The sequence below is a fragment of the Pelodiscus sinensis genome, chromosome 10 (genome assembly GCF_052426305.1).
Source record: "Pelodiscus sinensis isolate ZL-2025 chromosome 10, ASM5242630v1, whole genome shotgun sequence".
NCBI classification, from domain to species: domain Eukaryota; kingdom Metazoa; phylum Chordata; order Testudines; family Trionychidae; genus Pelodiscus; species Pelodiscus sinensis.
Window position 1 is genome coordinate 3,404,615 of NC_143061.1, and position 26,493 is coordinate 3,431,107.

At 48.7% G+C, this 26,493-nt stretch overlaps 1 protein-coding gene across 6 annotated transcripts in view; it reads right to left on the bottom strand.

Annotated features, from left to right (window-relative positions):
* TP63 (tumor protein p63) overlaps positions 1-26,493 on the bottom strand; it is a 187,284-nt gene that overhangs the window by 128,255 nt on the left and 32,536 nt on the right. The gene's annotated exons all lie outside the window — the stretch shown is intronic.

The following is a 26,493-nucleotide window of genomic DNA, read 5'->3' on the forward strand; positions in this document are numbered from 1 at the left end:
CGTGGTTTTCTTTCTTCCAGTCCCCTCACTATTGCTTGGCTCCACATGGAGGGGCTCAGAGACATGAGAAAGGCTGCAGCATCTTATGACCCACAAAAGGGCCAGAAATCTGCTATCTAAAAAGCGTGCCCCTGCTTACAAATCAGGAGCCAGGCTTCTGAACCGGCCCCTATCTCGGGCAGCTTGCAAACCTGGGGTGACGTTGCCCTCCCAGCCTCTTGCCAGGGAGGGCAGCGGTTCCGCCATTTTTGCCGGCGGGGCACTGAGGTACGGCGGCAGCCATTTTGAAAAGTGACCAATCGTTTCGGAGGCCTGGCTAGAGACACCTTGGAGCCATGTTGGGCCTCCTGCAGATGATCGGGGCAGTCGGCCGGTGGTCTGGGAGACTGTTTGTTCATGTTGACCACTCACAGGCATGACCCCCGCCCCAGTGGCTCCCGGTAGCCACGGTTCACCATTCCTGGCAAATGGGAGCTGCAGGAAGCTGCGCCCCACGGCTCCCATTGGCTGGGAACGGCAAGGCTTTGCTAGGCCATGGCTTAAGGCAGTGGTCCCCAACGTGGTGCCCGCGGGCACCATGGCATCCGCCGGGGCATTTATGTGCACCCGCCGAATGATCTGGGCCAGCCCCGCCCCCGGTGCGCGGTGCCAGCCCCTGGCGCATGGACAGCCCCTGCCCTGGGCACGCAGCACATGGGCGGCCCCTGCCCTGGGCACACAGCGCATGGGTGGCCCCTGCCCCGGGCGCACTGCACATGCGTGATGCCGTCCCCGGGCGTGCAGTACATGGGCAGGCCCGCCCCTGGGCGCGCGGTGTGTGAGCGGCCCCGAACACCTGGCACGTAAGCAGCCCCGCCCCCGAGCGTCCGGCAGCCCCGAAAGGTTGGGGACCACTGGCTTAAGGCGTGGAAGACAAGGCAGTTTTGTGTCAAAAGTTCCTATGCTACAGGTTGAACCTCTCTAAACCACAACGCTCTGGTCTGGCAAATGTTCCTGGCCCTGAGAGCTGCCTGAGGATGCTCAACGTCAGCAAACTGTCTCGTGGCCAGCGAACAGAATACCCTGATTGGGCGTGTGCAACCCGTGGGCTTCAGGTTGCCCCCCTGCCTTCGAGGGCCCTGATTCAAAAAAGAACTAGATACATGCATGGAGGTTAGGTCCAGCAATGGTCGTCGGCCAGGATGGGCAGGAATGGTGCCCCTGGCCTCTGTTTGTCAGGGGCGGGAAATGGGCGACAGGGGAGGGATCAGCTGGTGATTCTCTGTTCTGTTCACTCCCTCTGGGACACCTGGCATCGGCCACTGTGGGCAGACAGGACACGGGGCTGGATGGGCCTTTGGTCTGACGCAGTGTGGCCGCTCTTATGTTCTTATTCTCAGGCAGTAGGTGCCCAGCACGGTCGGAAAAATCAGGCCCTTGTAAAGAATCTCAGATTAGGTACCCCCTTCATGCACAGAGGACAGGGCCCTGAGCCCACATGGCTCTCTGACGATTCAACCAGAGCAGCTGTCCATCCGCGCGCTCACCCCTTACGCCTCACCTAGCCCGGAACAGCCACCTGGCCGGGTGACCCCGCAGGTTAACACATGAGCCTCCCACATGTGTTGGGAGCTGGGGTCCAGCCGGGAAGCAGCGGCTTTTGAAATCCATTCAAGACTGCGAAGAGGTACCAGATACCCCCCAGCCGCAGGCAAAAGCCGCCTACCAAAGGCCCCAAATCGTAGCCGTGTCATATTTTTAGGTCTCGAAAGGGGAGGGGGCCTGTGTTCTCCTGCGCGTGCTACGAAAGCTCGAGGAACTTGGCAGCGTGCGGCGCGCTGGAATTCCCCCGGCTCCGCATTTGAGCGCTGCAGTGATTTGTAGGCATCACTATTTAATGGAGCACACAGCTGTGCAAGGCGAGAAGGAGGCGGAGCGGGCAGCCTGAGACACGGGAGAGCGTCTGGCGAGCCGCATGAGCTGGAATTCCCCTAACGCTGTGGAACCTGCTCGCCCCCACAACACACGCCCATCAGGACACACGCTGGCAGAGCCAGGGACGGCCACCGGGGACCCAACAGGCATATCGCAATGGAGATGGGTCCGGGATAAAATGTCCCCCTGCAAGTGTAACCCACACACCTAGGCTGTGTCTACACTGATCTTGCGCCAGAGCTATGCAAATGAGGCTAAGCGTGGAATATCGCTGAGCCTCATTTGCATATATAATGAGCCGCCATTTTGCGGAAGAGGCTCTTGCGCAAGAAGGAGCTGTCTACACTGCCCCTTCTTGCGCAAGAAAAACGCCCTTGTGCAAAACCGCTACGCTGATTATTTTCAGGAAGAAGGGCGTTGCGCAAGAGGGTTTTTCTTGCTCAAGAAGGGCGTGTAGACAGCTCCTTCTTGTGCAAGAGCCTCTTCCGCAAAAATGGCAGCTCATTATATATGCAAATGAGGCTCAGCGATAGTCCACGCTTAGCCTCATTTGCATAGCTCTGGCGCAAGATCAGTGTAGACACAGCCCTAGTGTGGTTCAGTCCCCATGCAGTGGCACCTAGACCACAGCAACAGATAAGAACAAGAGACCTCTCTCTGCAGCATGGACAGAGAACCAGCTGGCTTTTAACTCAGAGGGTAGAGGTTCCTATGCTAAACTCCTGAGATCCCGGGTTCAAATCTACCCAGTGGTGACTACACAAGCAGCCACCTGTCCCAACACCTGAGAAGACTCCACTCCATCATCCCCCATCACTAAGATGGGCCGGTATTAAACCCTTAGAGCCAAACGCTTCCATGTTGTGTGCAAGGCTAGAGATCTGGACCCTAACTCTGGCTTTTGCCCCTTCCTGAATCGCTCCCGCAAGGCCTCCTCTCTTTCTAAGCTCCCCGACAGGCTGCGGGACGGAGGCCCATGTGAGGAAAACCAGCAACGACCCCCCACTCAGATCACATCTTATTTCTTTTGGATTGTTTCCCCTGGTTTCCCTGAATTTCAGCAGCTGGGCTCATGGAACGCCGACACAGATGGGTTTCTGCGGATTCCTGCCCCTGTAGCCATGGGCGTTATTAGCTAGCATACACTTACTTATTCTTACTCGGGGTTCCAGCCCACATAGTTTCAATCAGCAGCCAAACATCAGGGACCTGCTCCAAATACCTTCTCCCCTTCCCCCACCCTGCAGTCCTGGGTCCGGGACCTTGATTTCGTAAACACCCGCATGGTTATGGAGAAACTATCCTCAGCAGAGGGAGGTTTTCCAGGCAAACAAGGCCTACCCAGAGCACAAGCCACAGCTCTTCCGGTATTCCTGGGACCCTCGGGCCGGATTCGGTTTCCCCAGCTCCTCAGCTACCGTAGTCCCAGAAAACACACGGACAACGGCAAAGAAAAGAATCTCAGAGCTGGAGGAGCCCTCAGAAGTCATCGAGTCCGGCACCCTGCCCAAAGCAGGACCAACCCAACTCAACCATCCCAGCCAGGGCTGTGTCAAGTGGGGAATGAAACACCTCTAGGGATGGAGACTCCACCCCCTCCCTCGGGAACCCATCCCAGCGCTTCCCCACCCGCCTAGGGAAAGAGTTTTTCCTAATCTCCAACCTAGACCTCGCCCACTGTAACTTGAGACCATTGCTCCTTGTTCTGCCACCTGCCCCTCTGAGAACAGCCTCTCTCCAGCCTCTTTGCACCCCCCACCGCTTCAGGGAGTTGAAGGCTGCTCTCAAATCCCCCCTCACTCTGCTCTTCTGCAGACTCAACAAGCCCAAATCCCTCTGCCTCTCCTCGTAGGTCACGTGCTCCATCCCTGAATCATTGGACCTGGAGATGAGGAGAGATCAAACCAGACCAGACCTGGGGAATCAGGGCGAGGATGGACGCGATGGGCTGCAAATCTGGTTGTGCCCCAGGGAAGAGCACAGAAGGGCAGCCACGCAAGCAAAGCCCTATGCTCACACAGGAGGGTGACCATGCGCAGCCTAGGCTAGGCGCTAGAGACCCTTCCGGGAACACTGAGCACTCCAAATGACCGCCTGGTTTCTGGTAGCAACCTCTTGAACAGTGCGCCTTGATTTCTTTCTGACATGCCTTTTTCTGAGTGAGGAGAAAACGTTTCGTTCGCCTGTTGTGATCAGCCAGGGTATTTTTCTGCAAAGAAGAACGTGACTGTACCTCCTTCCTCTTCATGCCACCGCCTTAGGGCTCATTACGTGGTACTGACCAAGGCCACAGGATGGTCACTGGATCGGAGTGAACAGCGAGGGCTGATAGCAAGGAATCCCATCCCGGCAGGTGGAACGGAAGAGCACCAGGAAACCATGGAGGTCTGGGACTTCTGCCCTTCGTGTTTCATCATAATCTCCCTGACAGCTGTCACTCATGACCTCCCGTTTGGCACTCTGGGCACTTGGTTAGAGGTCATGCTGCCTAGTGGATAGAGCACTGGCCTATGGCTCACAAGACCAGAGGTCTAACAGCAGCTCTGCCCCTGGCCTGCTGGGTGATGTCAGAGAAGTCATGGCTCTGTGCCTCAGTTTCCCCATTTGTAGACCGACGCTAAGGAAATTTGTCAAGTGCTTGGATGAGAAGTGCTATAGAAAAGCTTGGTTTCAGAACCACAGTACTATCAGCTAAACCTCACAGAGAAAGGTTTCAGCTGTAGGTTATAAAAGAAAACGCTCGCCCCCACTCTGTGATTAATGAAAATAACTTTTTTTTTCAATATTGACATTTAAATAATTGCCTCCCCCAACACACACACACTTTTCTGATGGAGCCTGCCCCGGGGTGTGTTGTGGAGCTGTTTCATCATGCTGTCCTACTGTAGATGGGGAGAGCTGTAAATACAGGTGTCTCACTTGACACAGGAAGAGCTCTTCTCTGCACAACATTCTTGGCAACAAAATCTCCAGGTTAAAGGAAAATTCAAATTCGATGCGTAAAATAAGATCCTGGGGGGTTTTAGCACCTTTTCCCTCCTCCCGCCTCTTTCAAATATTTGGTTTGAAATTCTCCCTCACATAGCAGAACAAAAGTGCAAAGAGCAGCATTTTCACAAACCCCTCGGTCTCAGTCCCATTTTCAGAAGTCACCCTGGACACCTGTCTTTCAGTGGAACTTAGCCACCAAAGCACATAGAGGGCTCTGAAAAAGGGATTTAGACTCCCACGTTATGTAAGTGCTTCTAAAACTCCCACCCAAAATGTGGCCCAAAATAGCAGAAAAAAACCCCCACCACTGGAAACTCGCATTCGATCTGAATCTACTTATGCCCTAAATTTGCATAGTGAAATGTTTGTCCAGTGATATCTGGAACTTGGTCATCAGTTTTTTCCTCTTTTAAAGCAGTCCACACTTAATTGCCCACAGTTTTTCCTGATCAAATAGGAGAGGAGTGTCCTTCAGCATCACAAAATCACTGAACTTGTGTTTCAGAACTCTTTGCTTTATAACTATTTATTCATAGCTTTCTAGACCATTCATCAGCTTAATGCCTGACCATTCGTGGATACAGGGGCTTAGCTGAAATTGATTATAAATGTAACATGAACAAAAATCTACGAGGGCTTCTCTGTGGGCATGTCTACACTAGGAAACTATTTCAACTAAAATCGATTCAATAACTCCCAAAATGACAAAATCAAAATAGCCTGGCCTCAATACAGGGAATCCTTTTGAAATGAGGCTGAAGCAGGCTCCGCTAATGTGCATGCACTACCTCGGACTTAGAACTCCAGGAAGCACTGGGGAGTAATTAGTCTGAATTACTCTGGGGAGTTGTTATTTTGAAATAGCGGCACCGTAGCATCCCACTACCACTATTTTGAAATACAGTAGAGTCCGGATTATCCGACCTTTGGTAATCCGACATTCCACTGTATCTGACCCTGCAGCTCCTGGGAACGAAGCGGCGCTGGCGGGCGTGGCTCCAGGAGAGCGATGGGGCAGTGAGCAGGGCCATCTTCCTGGCCCGCACCCGGGAGCTGCAGGGAGGGAAGGAGCAGGACCAGGCAGGGATGGGGAACCAAGCAGCCCCGGCTACAGTAGAGTCCCTATCATCCGACATTTCCGGTAATCCAACCACCTGTCGGTCCCGTTTGGGTTGGATAACTGGGACTCTGCTGTATCTACTTTGGAATTAGTGTTATTCCCCGAGGAAAGCAGGAGCACAGATTTCAAAATAAACTGCCCGTTATGTCAAAATAATGGGCTTGGTCGTGTGGACGCTCCGCTTGTTGTTTCAAAAGCAGGGGGTGTTATTTCAAAATAACTCCCTAGTGAAGACCAGGGCTTACTGCGTTAGTCTACAGGATCTTAGGGTGTGTCTACACAGCACCCGAAACTCAAAATAGATTCGACCTAAGCGGAGCTATTTTGAAAGAAAGCCCTAGTGGAGACCAGGACTGTGATAGCCGGAGACAACACTCCCTTGTGGTCTGTGTCCTTCTAAGGGCGGTTTGAACATAAGAATGGCCAAACTGGGTCAGACCAAAGGTCCATCTAGCCCACTAGCCTGTCTGCCGACAGTGGCCAGCACCAGGTGCCCCGGAGGGGGTGGACCAAAGACAATCATCAAACAATTTGTCTCCTGCCATCCCTCTCCAGCCTCTGACAAACAGGCCAGGGACACCATTTTATCCCCTGGCTAATAGCCTTTTATGGACCTAACCTCCATGAAATTATCTAGCTTCTCTTTAAACTCTATTATAGTCCTAGCCTTCACAGCCTCCTCTGGCAAGGAGTTCCACAGGTTGACTACACGCTGTGTGAAGAAGAACTTTCTTTTATTAGTTTTAAACCTGCTGCCCATTCATTTCATTTGGTGTCCTCTAGTTCTTCTATTTAATAAATAACTTTTCTTTATCGGCCGTCTCCCCACCACCAATGATTTTATAGACCTCTATCATATCCCCCCTCAGTCTCCTCTTTTCTAAACTGAAAAGTCCCAATCTCTTTAACCTCTCCACATGTGGGACCCATTCCAAACCCCTAATCATTTTAGTTGCCCTTTTCTGAACCCTTTCCAAGGCCAAAATATCTTTTTTGAGGTAAGGAGACCACATCTGTACACAGTATTCAAGATGCGAGCGTACCATAGTTTTATACAGGGGCAGTAAGATATTCTGGGTCTTATTTTCTATCCCTTTTTAATAATTCCTTAATAATTTGGATGCTGATCCTGGTTCAAGGAGTGCAGTTTGGGTCCCAGGGCTAATCTTTTCAACTACAGCTTCAACTTTCCCACTTCTCCTCATCTGAGGAAGCGGATTTTACCCACGCAAACTCCTGATTTTACATATTTTTGTTAGTCTCTAAGTTGCCACAGGAAAACTCATTATTTTCAACTACAGTTCCTAAGAAGGCACTGAAATCCAGAGCCAAGCATCTGAATAAATGGCCAAAATTTCAGGGGCGCTAAGAACACAACCATTTCCTACATTCCTACTTGCCTGAATAGGGTACCCAGTTGAGGACAGTTTGGCTAAAGTTTTGAAAGCTTTGCCTATAGAGCAAAGGGATAAAAACCCAGTTATCAGACCATCCCGTGTCCCTACAATTTCTTTGGGGGGCACACGTTAACAGTAAGGATATAAGTCCCCATGAGCTATGCAGGGGTTCCCCAAACAACAGAAGCTTCAAAGCCCCATGGCCATCTTTTTGTTCTACGTTTCTAAAGCATGTCACTTGGGAGGGTCTTGATTCACAAGTAGGCTCCTAGAAGCTATGGCTCTACAAAGCCATGGCTATCTAGGTGGGATCTAGGGGTCATAGTGGACCACAAGCTAAATATGAGTCAACAATGTGACGCTGTTGCAAAAAAAGCCAACAAGATTTGGGGATGCATTAACAGGAGTATTGTGAGCAAGACACGAGGAGTCATTCTTCTGCTTTACTCTGCACTGATTAAGCCTAAGTTGGAGTATTGTGTCCAGTTCTGGGCACCGCATTTCAAGAAGGATGTGGAGAAATTGGAGAAGGTCCAAACAAAAATGATGAAAGGTCTAGAGAACATGACCTATGAAGGAAGACTGAAATAATTAGACTTGTTTAGTTTGGAAAAGAGAAGATTTGGGGTGTGTCTAGATTACAAGGTTTTTTTTGAAAAAAAGTGGCCTTTTTTCGAAAAAACTTCCCCTGCGTCTAGTCTGCTGCTGCGTTCTTTCAAAAGGGAATCAAAAGAACGCGGCAGTTTTTTTCGACCGTGAAAACCTCGTTTTACGAGGAATAATGCCTTTTCTTGAAAGTGCTCTTTAGAAAAAAGGCGCTATATAATGCAAACTGTGCTTTTTCAAAAGAGAGCATCCAGACTGCCTGGGTGGTCTCTTTCGAAAAAGTAGCTTGCTTTTTCAAAAGTACTGGTTGTAGTCTAGACACTCTTTTTCGAAAGAGGCTGATAGTCTAGACGTAGCCTGAGAGAGGACATGATAGTGGTTTTTAAGTACCTAAAAGGGCGTTAGGAGGAGGGAGAAAAATTGTTCTCCTTGGCCTCTGATGCTAAGACAAGAAGCAATGGGCTTAAATTGCAGCGAGGGAAGTTTTAGGTTGGACATTAGGAAAAACTGCCTGCCTGTCAGGGTGGGTAAGCACTGGAATAGGGAGGTTGTGGAATATCACTGGAGCTATTTAAGAGCAGGTTGGACAGGTATCTATCAAGGATGATCTAGATGGTGTTTGGTCCTGTCGTGAGGGCTGGGGCTGGACTTGATGACCTCTCGAGGTCCCTTCTAGTTCCCGTGTTCTATGATTCGATGACATTTGTTTAAGCCACAATATATTTGTCTGTTTTAGTTAGGTTTAGCCTCCACCTGGAAATTACAGTGGCAATGAGCCAATTCCTCACGTTTACTCTGGGCTAACTCATGCAAAACTCTTAAGCCCCCTGAGAGTGCTGGATTTGGACCTAGCTCTGCAATGCACCCGTGGTGTGGGGGTGCCTTGGTAACACCCACAAGCATGGAATAAAGAGGGTTGTAAATTAAGTCCAGAGCCAGTGCAATCTCACAGTCTGCTCACATATGGGGCATAAAAGTCAGCCCGTCCAGGTGATCAATCCAACAATTGCTTAGACCGTATTGTCACTTCATATAGAATCATAGAACACTAGGACTGGAAGGGACCTCGAGGGGTCATTGAGTCCAGTCCTCTGCTCTCATGGCAGGACCAAATACTGTCTAGACCATCCCTGATAGACATTTATCCAACCTGCTCTTCAATATCTCCAGAGATGGGGATTCCACAACCTCCCTGGGCAATTTATTCCAGTGTTTGACCATCCTGATAGTTAGGAACTTTTTCCTAATGTCCAACCTAAACCTCCCTTGCTGCAGTTTAAGCCCATGGCTTCTTGTTCTATCCCCAGAGGCCAAGGTGAATAAGTTTTCTCCCTCCTCCTTATGACACCCTTTTAGATACCTGAAAACGGCTCTCCTGTCACCCCTCAATCTTCTCTTTTCTAAACTAAACAAACCCAATTCTTTCAGCCTTCCCTCATAGGTCATGTTCTCTAGACCTTTAATCATTCTCGTTGCTCTTCTCTGGACCCTCTCCAATTTCTCCACATCTTTCCTGAAATGTGGTGCCCAGAACTGGACACAATACTCCAATTGAGGCCTAACCAGCGCAGAGTAGAGCGGAAGAATGACTTCTCGAGTCTTGCTCACAACACACCTGTTAATGCAAGCAAACTCAGCCCAGTAGGAAATGGGACTTACCCACCTAGACATGGAGCTCTGCCCTCATTGAAACCCAAGTGCGTGAGTTTGCATTGCTGACTCTCTTTATTAGTAATAAATTAACTAATACTAGACCCTGCTAAAACTTTAACTGGTGCTTGGCACAAGTCCCTAATGGGTCCTAAATCTAACCATGTCCCTGCAGACTGGAAGGAAATACTGCTGGCCACACACGAGGCGAGTCATGGAGCAGCCATGAATGTACCTAAACTGTCTTCTTCAGCTGCAAGGACTCGGGGTCCCTTCCTGTTTGCCTGCCGGTGAGTCATGACCCAGCGCTCGCAGAGCAGAGCAGAGCAGACAAGCTAAACATTCTGCTGCAAGCAAGAGCCTCCGCCCAGAACCTTGCTGCAAACAGAGATCTCAAGAGAGCACCGCAGAAGTACGTACCAGCGCTGCCTTGCCAAGCCAAGGCAGGTGGCTTGACTCACACCCACTCGGCTGGATTCTCAAGAGCTCAGAGCCAGATTTTTCAATGCCCGACACTCCCAAGAGGTTTTAACATGAACTCAGTGCCTCTTTCGGTACCTCAATAAAGGACAGATTTTCAGAAACACCCAACAGCTCCCGTCGAGACAAACGAGCCCCAATGTTACTGACCACCATGTGGCATTGTTGCCCAATATGGACGTTTTATTTGTATTATTTATTAGTATTATTTTCTGGAAGCCCTGGAATCGATCAGCCATTTTCTAGGTAGCCCAACAAACTGTCACTACACCACAGCTCTAAGAAAATTAGTTAGAATCCCAGAATCCTAGGGCTGGAAAAGACCTCAGGAGTCATCAAATCCAGTTCCCTGCCCAAAGCAGGACCAACCCAACTAAACCATCCCAGCCAGGACTTTGTCAAGCCGAGACTTAAACACCTCTAGGGATGGAGATTCCACCCCCTCCCTAGGGAACCCATCCCAGTGCTTCCCCACCCTCCTAGGAAAAGAGTTTATTTTCCGCAAGATTCCTGTCTAGACTGGTGCTTTTTTCCAGCAAAGCCGGAAAAAAGTGGCAGCCATGTTCATGCAAATGCCGCAGGGAAAATTTAAATCCCTGGGGCATTTGCAATTCCGACTGGTCTCATTAGCATCCCTTTTCCGGAAAAGGGTGCCAATGTAGACACAGCCTAGTGGTTTTCAACAGATAGCATCTACACTGAATGGACGTGCTCTCGCATGTAAGCTGTGATTACTATGGGTGGAACGGCCACCAGGGCACCTGTGCTTTTTCCTCTTTCCTCTTCTTTCGAAAGAACTCCCCCTTCATCCACACATGCCTTTTTCTGAAAGAGCTCTTTAGGAAAAGGGCTTCTTCCTCATAGAAAGAGGTTTACCAATGTGGGAAAAACCCCTCAGTTCTTTTGGGGGATTTTCCGAAAAAACCCCCCGCGATTGCAGTGTGGACATAAGTGAAGTTTTTTCAGAAAAATGGCTGTTTTTCCGAATAAAACTCTGCAGTGCAGACATATCCTAAATTTTTATGGGTCTCTAAGGTGCCACAGGTCTGCTAGTTGTTTTTAAATAGTGATAGGGATGCAGCCGTGTTAGTCTGGTCTAGTTGAAACAAAAGACAGGACTATGCAGCACTTTAAAGACTAACAAGATGGTTTATTAGGTGATGAGCTTTCGTGGGCCAGACCCACTTCCTCAGATCAATTTGTGGACGTTGTTTTTAAAGTTACAGACCAACATGGCTACCCCTCTGAGACCTGTAAACAGCACAGCTACCTCATAACATCTCTAAAATACAGTGGGCAACTTTTGGGCTGTCTTGTATGTATTCAACATCGGGTGGAATCAATGCAAAATAGGACCCTGGATATTCTTTTGACTGGAACACCCCTGCTTTCTAAAGAGCTGTCACATTCATTTCCCTCAGAATAATGGCATGCACAACTATTTTAAAGCTCCAATTAAAATCCCAAGGAATAATCTTTCAGTGCCTCTGGGCAAAACTTTAACTCAGCGTCAACCAGCAACCTGCCGATGCGTCTTTAATAATGGATTGCACCAGAGAGTGGAATTGGTGCACGCAGAAGCAGCCGGCAAGCCTTTAAGGAGATGCAAAGACCTCTGCTACGCAGCGGTGTTCTGTGAGTGCAGAATGGTTTTGCTGCAAAATTCATCCATTGACAAAAGAAAGACTGTCAAATGGGCTAGATTTTTGTTGATGCCTAGAAGAGTTTAAACTTTGCAACAATTATGTTGCTTATGAAACCTTTGGAGCAACAGGAATTAGGAAACATTTACAAAAATCCCACTACACTTTCTGGCTGCAGTGATATTAACTTAACTTTTCTTCCAGGCACTGTTCTATTACAACCTGGGTCCCTGCAGCTCTTTAAAAAGCTCTCTGTTAGTTTTTGCCACAGCTATGCCAGCTCTTGCCAGAGGTGTGCACCACGGCACCCCTGCTTCCTGGGCTAGTCTCAAAAGGATCTGGCCATGCCCAAACCCACAAGGACAGGTTTTGTGTCTACTTTGCACATCCCAATTGTGCATCGATTTCAAGAGCCTAGATTTGCAAACCTGACAGCTTGGAAGAGGCCTGGCTAAAAAGCCAAACTTTCAGGGGCTTTTCTGAACAAAGCCCCAGCCGTTTTTAAGCGTGCCTGGCATGAGGGTTGACGCTTTTTTGTGAGTGTAGCAGTCGTCCGATGGCAGCACCTACGGCAGACTGTTGAACCCAGTAATAGAGATGGAGCCATGTTAGTCTGGTCTTGCTGAAACAAAAAACAGGACTATGCAGCGCTTTAAAGACTAACAAGATGGTTTATTAGGTGATGAGCTTTCGTGGGCCAGACCCACTTCCTCAGATCAAATTGTGGAAGAAAATATGGTCATGCCAATTTTCTTCCACAATTTGATCTGAGGAAGTGGGTCTGGCCCACAAAAAGCTCATCACCTAATAAACCATCTTGTTAGTCTTTAAAGTGCTACATAGTCCTGTCTTTTGTTGAAGCCAGTGCACTTTGAAGCCTTTATTCCACCCATCAACATTCCTCAGCTTTCCTTCATCTCTCTCCCTCTCTCTCCCACCCACCCACACACCACAAGGCAGAACAGGAAACTCTTTATCATACCTAGCATAAAGACAATTCAGACAAACGCATCTGATCTTCAGCGAGATAGCCACGTCCTATGAAACTGACTCACACAATTAACACTGAAGCAAAATGCAGGACAATGTAGCACTTTAAAGACTAACAAGATGGTTTATTAGATGATGAGCTTTCGTGGGTTAGTCTTTAAAGTGCTACATTGTCCTGCATTTTGCTTCAGCTACCCCAGACTAACACGGCTACATTTCTATCACAATTAACACTGCGGTTCCAGCAGGGGAGACCAGTGACATAGGAAAGAGGGGAGAAAGAGAAGAACAAGGCCCCAAAGTGAAACCTCAAGTTAAATGATAACAGTGTCTGGCTCCAATCAGGATAAACTGGGCGGTTACTGCTGGTTTTAAAAAAAACCCAGGAAAATGTGGATAAAGAGCAAGTATCAGCTACTGTGGACTAGAGACCGATGGAATAGTCATGCCAAAGAAAAGAGGGTTAAGGAAGAGGAATCTTATTTGCAACAAAATCCACACCCAATTAAATAATTGGGTGTACTGGGGCTGGGAGAGTCACACATACTCCAATGTGTGTAGTGTAAATGTAACTTCTCAAAAAGCGTGAGATGGGGGCAATCACAGAAGACCCCTTGGGCTTGTTCTCCGGTGTGCCGATGAAGCCACTGGGGTCTGCCTTTCTGCCCTCTGGGGCGCCCCACCACCTCTCCTGCTGGGCCAGAAGCTCGGGTCTCCCCCAGCCCAGGCATAGAGTTGGGGTCACTGGCCCCCTGCAAAGCAACACAGCCTCTGAACCAGCTCAGCTCTGGCAGGGCGCAGCTGTAAAGCCATTGACAGCACCCAAGAACCCAACCCCCAAAAGCCACCAACACCCCAAATAAACTCTGTGTAAGTTTGACACACGGAAAGCTCATAAGTTCACCCTCTTTATCAATGCAAGAGAGATGCGCTGTGGTTACTCCTCCTCGGTAACGATCATTTACACTGGCCTTGCTAATAAACAAAAGAGTCTGTAGCAAGTATAAAAAGTAGGATTTAAGTAATAGCAGGTGAAAAGGGACAGATCAAAGTATATTACTAAATTAAAATAAACCAAGCATGCCAGCGAACCCTAATGCACTAAGAAACTTGTTACATGCACATTTTTACTTGACAGTTGTTCTAATCATCCCTTTCACACGCTAAATAGCTGTTAGGCCACAGAAAATTGGGCCTAGGGCGGTTATGCTAAGACAGACCGAGAAGAGTCCAGCAAAGGGTTCTGGGTAGGCCCTGAACAAAATTTGAGACATGAGTTGAGCAAGGGCATGAGATAAGCAAACAGCTGCCTTCTTCTACTTGCTGAGCTGAACAGCTTGCTTAAGGAACGGATAAGAAAACTCCCTGTCTCCTCGTTGTCTGGTACTTGCCTTCTGTCTTAATAAGAAAGTTGCTAATGTATCAAGGCCATAGCAAGGTATGCATCCATGCTAGAAGTTTCTAACTAACAAAGGGGGATGGGTTGCTTAAGTGAATAGTCTATGATGCGACGGAACTGTCTATTTAACCCCACTTGCTATAGAAATCATGGGGCTGGTCCTCAGTGGAGATGGGCCGCTCTCTATTGTTGTGTGCACTCTTCAATACAGAGCTTGTGGTTGGACCTTGCTGGTGTTGCCTGTCTCTTTGCGGTCAGACAATGAACTGAAGCCGTCTGGGTTAGAGTCCCCAACAGCCTCCCAGCTTGAGCCCAATTCTTCCCCTTGTTCAGTCTTTGAAGTTTCCAACAGGCATCTTAGGTGGTAAGTGGCTCATGCAGGATGTATCTACAAAGCAAAGTTATTTCGGAGTAACGGCCGCTATTCTGAAACAACTAGAGGAGGGTATGTCTACACTTGCACGAGGAGTAACAGTTAATTCGAGGGGAGGGTTTTGGATCGGACTACCGTGTCTACATGTGGCGAGTTAATTCGGGCGACCAGCTTTTTAAAATGGCGACTGGACGCGAATATGCTAATCATACGCAGGAGATTTAAATCCCGCGCTTCATTAGCAACTTCGGTATGCGTCATTTGCCTCCCTAGTTCGAACTAGGGGGCAAGTGTAGACATACCCAGAGGGTCTACACAGCAATTCCGTTATTTCGAAATAATTTCGAAATAACGGGAGGCTTATTCTGGCTTCTGTAAATCTCATTCTACAAAGAATAACGCCTGTTCCAAAACAGCTCTTTTGAAATAAGGCCTGTGTAGATGCTCCTCTGCTGCTATTTCAAAATAGCCCCTCCCCAGGGCCGTTCTAAGTTATCCCTCCCGGGGCGCTACATTGAGGTACCACATCTACATTAGGAGCCGGCCTCGGACTAGTTTTGAGGCTTCCTTGCAATGTAGACGTGCAATTTCGAAAGAAGCTATTTCGGAAGAACTAATAACTGTGCCGAGTAGCCATAGCCACAGATTGCTAGCCCTAGTGCCTGACGGGCATGTGCTTAGGCACAGCCTCAGCCCACGTTTCCTCGGGAGACCACGGAGGATGAACTCCCCTCCCCCTGCAGACCAAGGTCTGCACATTGGCAGGACCCTGTGGGAGATGCTTATACGTCATGTGCCAACACCCCGGTGCATTGGCCAAGTACAATTGGTTTCCGGGGCCCTCTGGTCTAGAGATATAAAGGGTTGACCAGTTAACCAGATAACCCATTAACCAGAGGCTTAGCCCAGCTGGAGCAGCCCCCGCCCGCTCCGGGCTATCCAGGCCCCGGTTAAACAATTAAAATGATGTCGTTTAACTGGTTGACATTTTGAAGGGTATTTACATCCCGCCTCTGGTCAGGCCCTTTCGCAAACACTAAACTCCGACAAAACAATCCCGCTACGGAGAAATAGCCACATGCCAGGCTCCCTTCTGCCTCCTCCTCCTCCTGCTATAACCTGGGACTGCAGCACTCTCATGGGCGTGCCACAAGGCAGGGAGCCATGGGACGGGCCTAGCCGAGTGCACGCAGCAGCGATTAACTCCCCCACACCTTGGCCTCGCCCACACTGAGCTCAGGGCAAAACCCAGCCTGGATTATCTGAAGGCAGCTTCTTCCCAATGTATCCAAAGGAAAACACCATAGGAGAGTGTTTCTCAACTCCTTTGATACCAGGCACATCGGCACCAAGTCTTCGGGGAAAAATGAGCGTGTGCTCAGCAGCGCTCCAATTTTTTCCATCCATGTGCGGACTAAATGTTGTTCTGTGCACCAAATCACGTGTGCATGTGCACCACAAATAGAAACACATGCTGTCGGCTCTGGGTGCTCTTCTAATCCACTGAGCGGCATTGGAATCTCACCTGTGCGGCCGCCCACGTGCGCAGCTTACTGGGAACACTGGTGTTCAGCACCCACCAGCAGCCAGCCTCTCCTCTGCCTCCCTCTCCCACCGCTGGGAGCCCCACTGATCTACTCCTCCCCCATCCTGCCTGGCTTCCGGAACGCTGCAAACAGCTGATTTGCAGCATTCAGGAAGCACTGGGAGGGCAGGGGAGGAGCAGGGATGGGGTGCACTTGGGGGGAGGAAGAGGTGGGGCAGGAGGAGGGCTGAGGGAAAGAGGCTGGAATGGGAATAGGACAGGGGCGGGGTTCCGGGGCATGTGGAATGGGACAGGGTGGAGCTAAGGCAGGGCAGGGTCTTGGGGGAAGAGGTACAGTGGGGTAGGGGGGCGGTCGAGTGCCCCCTGGCTGGAGGGGAAGTCAGCGCCCGTGGGGCCAGCTTGCTGCCTTCCCACACTGTGTCCTGGGGATCCCTGGGGCCGGGCGTGGAGAACCACTGCCCTATACGATTCCCACCTCCCACTCCCAGCGGGCCGTGGGGGCCTCAGGCTCTCCCAGGAGTCCTCCCCCGCACGTCTTCGGCTCTGTCCGCACGAGTGCCTGACGTGCTGCAGATTGCACGCTGGTGAGGCTGCTGGAGGCCGGCGCGCTGGACAGCAGGTGCGGGGCTGTCGTTATCCCAGGTCACACCAGGCAGGCAGGGATGACATCATGCCCTAGGACAAAGCGGGACCCTCACCATGAAGGAGGCAGAGTGGGTGAAATTATGCTGGCCACATGTGGTACGTGGACTCCGGGTATTCAGCCTCGGATGTACAATCGTAGACAAGAGGAGAACAATCCCCAGACATGGAGCGTCACACATACGGCTCTTTATTAGCCCAGGAATGCTCACATTTGAAGCTGAGCCAGGTAGGACTTTCTGGGGCCCGTAGACCCCTGCTTTTCAGAAGGTAGCCGTGGGGTTTCATTATACCAATTCCTGGCTCCATCAATTGTTCCGGAGGTTTAGTTAAACTCCCTCTTACATTGGCCTGGTGACAGTCCCACGGACTTGCTATAAAAATCAGCAGTGTGGTGAAAACTCCCATCTTTCAGTGGAAGAGGGCAGGTGTCAAACGGAGCTTCTGGTCTCCCGGGGCATCACTATTAAAATGCAAAATTGAAACGCCAGCAAAGCAGATGGTACATGCAAGGTCTTGGCTGTCTCGATGGAGCTGGCTTCTGCAGCTTAGCTGACTTCCCTCCCAGCCTCGGTGAGCTGAGATCCGGTGTGCTGTGGAGGATAAAAACAAGCCAGCGAAAATAAAATAATTCCCATTGGTTGTAGATGACAGCAGAAGATAAGATGTTCTGTTGTATTTGGGCTTTTGGAGGACAAAAATATGAAACGCGGGAGAGTTTTCTGGAACTAAATTAGCAAGCCACCAGCTGCAAACGTTGCCAGTATACGGCTGCATGCTACCTACAGTGCTTTCCAATTCGTCAGCACTGCATCTCTGTCTAGTAATATGTGTTTGTGGGATTGAACCCTCCTGTCACAATGAACCGTAACAATCTAGAGTGTTGCCAGCTCTCATGATTTTAGGGGGAGTTTCATGAGAGATTCAAATGCCACCCAGCTGATTAGCAGAGCGCCCATAGCTGGCAGTATTTATTTCTACTGATGGTGCACATCTGCACCTTCCCCGGTGCACATAAAATTTAATCTGCACATGGATGGAAAAAAATGAGAGGGAACATTGGCTTTGATTTTTAAAAGAGTAAGTTTCTTGTCTCATGCTGGTGGTGAAAAGCTTGAAATGCATGAATGCAAAAGGCCCAAAAGTTCTAAGGCAAATGTGAAAAACGCAACCATTTTTTTTAATCTTATGATTTGTAAACTGATCCCATGATTTGTAAGGGCCCGACTTAAGATTTGTGAATGCTTACAACAATACTGCAAGTAAGACCTCCTGGGATCACGAAGCTAAGCACCATTCAGCATCCCAGGGATAAGACCTAGATCCTCCTGCTCCACAAGCACAGGAGAATCTCCATTAGCAGTCTAGGACCCATGACACACAGTTAAGCATTTCAAACTCTTGATGTTCACGATCAGGTCTGAGGTAAAAGCACCTGATAACAGAGAAGCCCTATGTCTCTATGCAAGGAGCTAGAGTCTAAGTCATCATGAGAAACCTAGTGACATGGACAGGGATTTAGAACGTACATGAAGTTATATAGGTAAATGATGAAACAGGAAGGAAGATGTGTATTAACATCCCTTGTCTCTGGAGCAAGCAGGGAAAGAAATATGTTTTACTGGTGTTTTTTTTACTGGTTTTACTGGTTTTTCAGAATTGTTGATGTGCACCATAGCCAACAAAACCAGCCCCAAGCTGTTGCAATTATTATTATCATCTGTGTGTTATTATAATTAAATAGTATTTTCACTTTCATTGGAATTTTTCGGGGGCTTTTTCTCTCAACCATTTAATTTAAACACATGAATTCATTGAGAAGAAAAAAGAAAAATGGGAGAAGCATTCACCAGTTGTCAGCCAGGAAGGAGGACATGGTGTCAAGTGCCTTCCTCCAAAAGTACTGCCTCCTATTACTTGGGTACTGCTAACATGGAGTGGGAGAGGCAGAGTCTGGCACTTTGTAAGCAAATAACATGCCGACTTACAGATGTGGTGGTGTTCTGCTTGAATATGTTCTGAAGTGGCCGGACCTGTCCATGTTCCATTTTCCTGGAAAGCCAGACTCATTTTGTGTTGGTATTTCAGTTTGGATCCAGAATCATGCGCCTGCTGATTTTCTTCCATGACATGCAACGGGCCCATTCTCCCCCAGTTATTTGGGCCTTGTCTTGTATTTCTTCTAGCTTGAAGACTCCTATCTAGAACCCTGAAAATCCACAGATATTCACTTTTAAATCCGCGGGTATCGGCGTCCGGAGATGGCTGCGGAGATGGCTGCGGAGATGAATAAAAAATGTGTATCTAGACCCCCGCAACTGTTGCAGATATCAGCTTTATGTCCACAGGTATCCACATCCGTGGTTGTGAACGTGGCTCTCCACAGCTCAGTTTCGCGGCTCCGGATGCGGATATACATTTTGTATCCATGCACGGCTTTACCCACAGTTGGGATCTACATTCTAGCATCGCATTCCCCAGCACTGCCTGTTAAAATTCTGAGCACATGGGAACAGACACTCCGAAGTATCTAGGTACTTAAAAATGCCGATGGATGCCTTGCGGGATTGACAAAATCGCTAACATCCAGTGGGAGTTAGGCACCTACCCTACATTGCTGCTTTTATAGACGGCGCCAGGTGCCCGCTCATCTGTTTCGATGCCTACATCCCTTTGTAGATATGGCCTGGCTGTTTTAAAGGGACTGAGAGAGTATTTCCAAGAATATAAATATAACAATGAACACGGAGTACGTGGGTTGGGGGGTGGGAGACACCCCGCTGTAAAACCTAATATGAACAAAAAAGTTTATAGAAGAGTTGTGAGGTCTCCCCATCCAGCTCCCAGCTGTACACCACGGTGACCCTACCATTTCAACCCAATCCTGGGCTTTTTCTTTTATTCATAGCTAAAAAAGGCCAATCGGGGGCGGTAAGTCCTGATGGCCTCAGAAAGAGGACATGGGAAGTGAACTATGAGCAAATAAAGGAGGGATTCTATTGATCACATTTATCACAAACAGCATGAGCACCGTGGAGTGTCTGATTTGTTAATTGGTTTAGCTTCCCTTGAGTGGGAGCGGAGGGGATCCCCTGAATCAAGCACTCGCCCACAGAGCAAAAAGGACTCCTAGAAGACTTTATATATTCCCCAGCCGTCCCCTTTGAAAGCCAGAAAAAACCAGAAACAACAGACTATTCAGTTCCATTGTAATCCCTTAAGGAACACAAAAGAAATCTCCAAGCAGACTGGCAGATTCTTACCACCTTCTGGGCAGTTTGTGTGAGGTTAAGGGAAAAAAACTTTAAGCATTTTGGCAAGGACTACGAAAAGTCAGTGGCATTCTCTGCACAAAAACGGGCAACACAAAACCAAGGTGTTGGGATGGGTGGGAAGAGAGAGAGGGGTTTCCATCAACAGAGAAATTAAGAAGGACCAAGATTATTTAAAAGGGTTAAAGGTTTATTCTTCTCAAGAGAAGCACGGATCGCAATAATATCTAGTACAGAAAAGACCTATCCTGCATTCTGTCGCCCTTTCACAATACAGAAAGAAGGGGGTAACAGGTCACCTCAGCTATCATGCTGATTGTTATTGATTCCTAGAGTGGCCAATTGAAACAGACTTCACTACTCTCTTTATGCAATGTGCCGTTAACCTGTGGAACTCAGTGCTACAGGATATTATCAAGATAAATAATTTACTCTTTTCAGGTTCTAAAAAGAGTTAGGACCCTGATTTTCAAATGTTCACACACACACACACACACACACACACACACACACACACACACACACACACAAAGCTGATCCTGTTGTGACACCTATGACCAAATTTTCACATCAGTGTTGCACACTGGGAGTGAACTCTCATGCAAATTTGGCTGCAGTTGTGTGTGCTGGGTCCCCGGAAAGTATGGCCAGCCATTCAAGACTTCTAGAAGAACAACCCCCCCCCCCCCCCCACACACACACACAATTACACTGACTATAATACAAATGATAAGGACTTCAGACACAAACATTTCCCATGGAAGGGGGGCAGGAAAACCACCTCTTCTGCACCCCTCACCTCTGTGGAGTGAGCTCACTCCAGCTCCCATCAAAGTCATTGGCCAGGGGCTCAATCCATAGAGCGACCAGATAGCAAGCGTGACAAACTGAGACCCCTTTTATGGGCCGGATGGGAGGGGCACAGTGACAAATATAAATCAAAGCCCCTAATCTCGGCACATCTGACCACCTTACTCATCAGGAGCAAGGCACTGTCTTGACTTGCTCATGAAGATCTAGTGCCCAGCAGGCATTTTCGGAGATAGATGAATGCCCAACCACATGGTTTTCTTCAGTTGCGCTTTCACTGAAAGCAGCAAGTTTTAACCACTGCCACGAGCAGGACACCAGCCTGGTTAGATGGTTGGTCTGCCCTGGTGAAGACGTATTTATGCTATAAAAGCGTACGGCAAAAGCGAAGGCGAGCCCTAAGCCTAGAGGCAGGAAATCCATGGCACCGGATTGACTCTGTCTGCCAGCATGAGAGGTCGGTTTCATTTTCAGATCACCTGTTTAAATACTATTCTGGTAACAGTACATCCAATGTCACCCAGCTCATCTGAACACAGAAACGACTTGTGCCAGAATTGCTACAGGCGGGGCTGGATGTAAGGGCAGGTGACCCCCACACCCCACCCAAACAAACAGGTCATGTGCCACTCATGGTCAGATGAGATTGGTCCCAATGGATCCTTTCATGAATCGATGAATCTCAGGAGTTTTGGTTCTGAGACCTGTGCCGAGACCACGCTTTCTCCAATACAGGCAGAACCTCTCTGGTCCGGCACCCTCGGGACCTGAGAATTTGCTGAACCACAGGAAGTCAATATTGTCTAGCAGCATGACCAACACGTCCACTGCTTGCTGGGCTGTTAGAGGACATTTTGGGGTACATTAGAGCTAAATAACAGCACAGAACGCTGAGAACCAGGACTGGGGGTTGTAAACAAGCGATTTGTCTCCTGCCATCCCTCTCCAGCCTCTGACAAACAAACAGAGGCCAGGGACACCAATTCTATCCCCTGGCTAATAGCCTTTTATGGACCTAACCTCCATGAAATTATCTAGCTTCTCTTTAAACTCTATTATAGTCCCAGACTTCACAGCCTCCTCTGGCAAGGAGTTCCACAGGTTGACTACACGCTGTGTGAAGAAGAACTTTCTTTTATTAGTTTTAAACCTGCTACCCATTAATTTCACTTGGTGTCCTCTAGTTCTTCTATTTAGGGAACTAATAGAAACTAAAACAAACTTTATGGGACCGTGAGAAACTTGGCCACTCCCATGATAAGTGGACATCAAACTAACTGAAATTATGCGGAATGACAGATGTTTCTGGACCAGAGAGTTCTGGATTAGAGAGGTTCAACCTGTAATTGAAATGGGTGAACCAAAGTCATGGTCACCCACTGAAATGATGCTATTAAAACTCTTCTTCCACCTCCTCCCATGCACACCAAAGAGTCTCTGGAAGGAGAATTTTCCATGACAATTTTTTAAGTTCATGACGGAGCTGTCCTTGGGACAAAGATGGCAGTGAGCAGGCCTAAGAAATCGTGTCTGACATAGTTTCAATAGAAGTTAGAAGTTATCAGTGGGATTCAAGGACTGTTTCTCAAGCCCAAGCAGTGAGTAAGAGGTTTAGAAGGGTGGCTTCTAACCCAATCAGCCATGCCTGATATTACAGAAGAAAGAGCAGGTTGTAGGAGAGTCCATTCACGTTAATGGCCTTACACCAGGGATGAGTTTGCTCAGTGAATACCCACGTTAAGACGAGCAATCAGAAGCTCTGGGCCCTGGACTACCCTCGGGCTTTATTTCGAATTTACAAGCGGCACGTCCACACTACTAAGCCCATTATTACAAAATAATGGGCCACTTATTTCGAAATCTGGGCTCTTGCTTTTCTCAAAATAGTTCTTTCGAAATAGCGGCCGTGTGGACGTGCTGGTGCCGCTATTTCGAAATAACGACTCCCCAGAGGAATTTGATCTAATGACTCCCCAGTGCTTCCTGGGGCTCGAAGTCGAGGTGGCGCGTCCGCTATTCACAGAATCTGCTTCAGACTAATTTAGAAGCTTAGTGGGGACAGGCTATTTCGATTTTGTAAAATCAGGAGTTACGAAGCCGAGTTTAGTTCTTCCGAAATAGTTTCCTAGTGTAGACATGCCCCGAGACACCAGATTTCACACTCACATGAGTGAAGAGCCAGATGTAAGGACCAGCAGGGTGTTAATCTTTTCCCACTAACAGGTGAGCCCCTTACAAAGAAAAACAAAATCCAAAGGAGCAGGGTTTCTAGGTAAAGTACAGTCTAATGACCGTCATTTCCAAAATCATGAGTGACTTATCTGTAAACATCACTCCCCCTCGAGACTTAAGCTGAAAAAAGTGGTTTGGGGAGAAGGGCTAATTATATAGCTCCAAGCATTTGGACTTTGATCATAATTACAGTGCCTTCCTGCTTTTACATTAGTAGCTTTCAACCGGAGCGAGGCAGGCGCTTCTTGAAAGGCGCAACCCCCATCTCTTTTCGAGAGCTAGATTATTTGATGACTCACAACGATCGTCGGGTTTCTGTAGTACCTCTTACGAATGTATCTAAGGCCCGGATCATGGAAGGTACTTAAGAACACATGTAATTTTGTGGACAAGTATTTTCGTTGAGTATAATAAGTAGACACTTCACTGAGACTAACCACGTGTTGCAAGCGATGTATGTGGTGAAGTGCGTTGGCTCCGGGCCAGAGAGTTGAACTGCCTTTAGAACTAGCGAGCGACTCTTTACAGAACGCCTCGCGGGATACAACAAAAAGAGAACCCTTGCTTTTATCTTATTGTGCGCATTAACTGGCTTTGACACCAACCCAGTATTAGGATCTTGCTCTTCGGAGGGAAAACATGAAACAACGTCGCCGCTCGCCTCTTCCGCTCACTGCTCCTTTTGCAGCCCGCTTCAGGTTTACACACAGGGACCGGTCCAGTTTAATCTGACGTCATACGTGGCGAATCGGCCCGTTTCTTTATCCAGGCCAGCGGCTGAAAGGTGCTCATGGCGAGATACGCTGCTTCTCAAGGGACGTCCTTACGCTGCTGTCCCTCCAGAGCTCAGTGCTGCTGTTGTGACCCAAGAACATTCTTGGTTTTGGCTGCTGCATTTAGCCGTCGGTAAATGGATTGAAAAGTGTTGTGAGACGAGGGTTTGTCCTGACTTGGCTGCAAGCTCATCAGTTTCTAGGGCAGGAAGCAGGGTGGTCTAGTGGAGCCAATGCTGTACCAGGTGTTGAGAGGGCTGTGGGGTGGGTGGAAAAGGGTCTATTCCTGGTGTGATGGTGTGTTGGGGTCCCCTGCCTCCTGCACCCCTGAAATGGCACGAACAGACTCCACCAGCCAGTAGAATAGAGGTGGTTTATTGCTTCTCCAGCATACAGCACAGCACAGATGTCATCAGGTTACAGGGCAGGCCTAGGATGCCTCAGCCCCCCTTGATATGGGGGGGGGGTCTTGGCTTCTAAACCCCCCAGCCAGTTGCTGAGGCTGCTTCCTCCATCCTCCCAGACAGAAACTAACTCCCTCTCCTCCAGCCCTGCCCCCCAGCCAGGGCAGCATCCACCTTCCTTTGTTCCTCTCCATGGGGGGTAGCTGGTCAGACAGGTTGAGACACCCTCTTTGCATAATGACTCATCGCCTGTCTTGCTCGGTGGTGCTACAGACAGTGGCCAGTGAGTTAGCAAGTTCCCCCCCACTACGTCACACCTGGCTCTGCCACTGACTGTCAGTATGACCTTTGGCATGTCCCTTTGCCAACCTTCTGGCAATCTCCCCACTTGGAAAGCTTTGGCAACAAGTGCTTTACGTGAATATTATTCATGAAATCACTGTTAATGGGACATCGGTCCAGAGAGCAACATGGGCCCCATTTACCTGCTCTGCCTTTTCAGATTGAAGAGGCTTGCGGCCAGCACAATGGAGAGACACAGAAGAAAACTTCCAGCACGGCAGTTCTTAGCACCCAATGGCAAGGGAAGCATCAGACCTGCAGAGCTTTGTCCAGGCTGCTACCTCTGCTCCTGGCTGCACATTTGCCAGGCCCTCCAGAACCAGCACAGAAATGCGCCCCACTCTCCCACCCCCACAGACTAACGCAAGAGGGAGCCCGAGGGGAACGTGACTGAAACACCACATGGGAAAGAGGAGATCAAATTTAAGAAAATACCCTAAATCCACTTGAGGGATATTTCTTTAAAAAGGGGGAGTCGTGAAGTAGGGTTTGCTGAAACTTGGACCGTCCAGTCAGGGGGCAATTGGGGTATTTTTTTCTATTTCCTCTTGGTCCCAAATCAGAATGAAAACTCCCACAGAATGTCATTAAGGAAATTTCAAAATAGGAAGCGTCGCCTCATTTCAGTGCAATTCAAATGCTTCCTTCCAACTTTCTCCTTTGGATTTTTGACTTTGCACTATAAAACACTAGGGGGCTGTGCCCTCTGCTTGCTACGCTCACCTACCCGCTCGCCCCCGGATGCTTTCGCTTTGCTGAGAGAGCCTGTTCATGCCGATGACGTCAGTCTGTCGCCCAGCAGGAAAAACTTTTTATATATAGAGAGAGAGAGAGCGAGCAAGAGAGAGAGATGACGTTGTCATCGCAGAATGGTCGAAAGGAAGCACTTTGATCTCATCAGAATGGAACCCTGAATAATTTTTCATCACAAAGTGGATACGTCCCGGGAAACGTTTTGGTTTCGCGGAAGCAGCATTTTCCAACAGGGATTCACTGGAAGAATCCCAAACATCTGTCAGGGATGGTGTAGACAGAGCTTGGTCCTGCCTTGAGGGCGGGGGGCTGGACTCGATGACCTCTCGAGGTCCCTTCCAGTCCTATGATTCTATAACTCCTTTGGGAAAGATCCTGGGTTGATGTCCTCTCGCCCCCAGGGTCAGCTCAGCTCAGGTAATAGCTCAGAAACTTGCCTTGCCCCTCAGGCAGTGGATGAAAAGGAAAACAGCTAGACCCTGGCTTCTCCGCTGGCGACAGAGGGACCACTGGGAGAGGTGGGTGGCTTTTATAACGCAGTAACTGGCCTGGGCTTACCTCTATTCCACGAAAATAGCCACGAGATGGTCACAAACTGTGGGAACTAACTAACCTGGACTGGACTGGACTTGAGCCAGGGACCTGCTATCAAAGACTGTCAAACTTCACCAGTCCCAAATCACCCTGCACCTTTCTCTCACACTGTTTAGTCGTGTATCTGCAAAACTTGAGTGCAACCATATGGCACAAAGCTTGGACCACAAGCTATAGCCAAAGGATTTGCTTTTTCATGGATGGTTTAAGGCCAGAAGGGGCGGTTATGATAGACTGACCTACACAGGCCAGTCACCTTTACTCAATGAAGCCTTGAATTTCTGCTTGAGTTGCATCCCTCTTAGAAAGAGGTCCATTCCGGATTTCAGGATTTGAGTGACGGAGAAATTCACCACCTCCATAGACAAGTGGTTCTAGAGACTAGTTATCCTCACTGCTCAATATTGGCTCCTTATTTCCACTCTGAATTTGATTAGCCTCATTTTCCAGGCACTGGATCTCTTTATGGACATAAAGCAATGGGCATAAATTGCAGCAAGGGAGGTTTAGGTTGGACAGTAGGAAAAACTTCCCAACTGTCCGGGTGGTTCAACACTGGAAC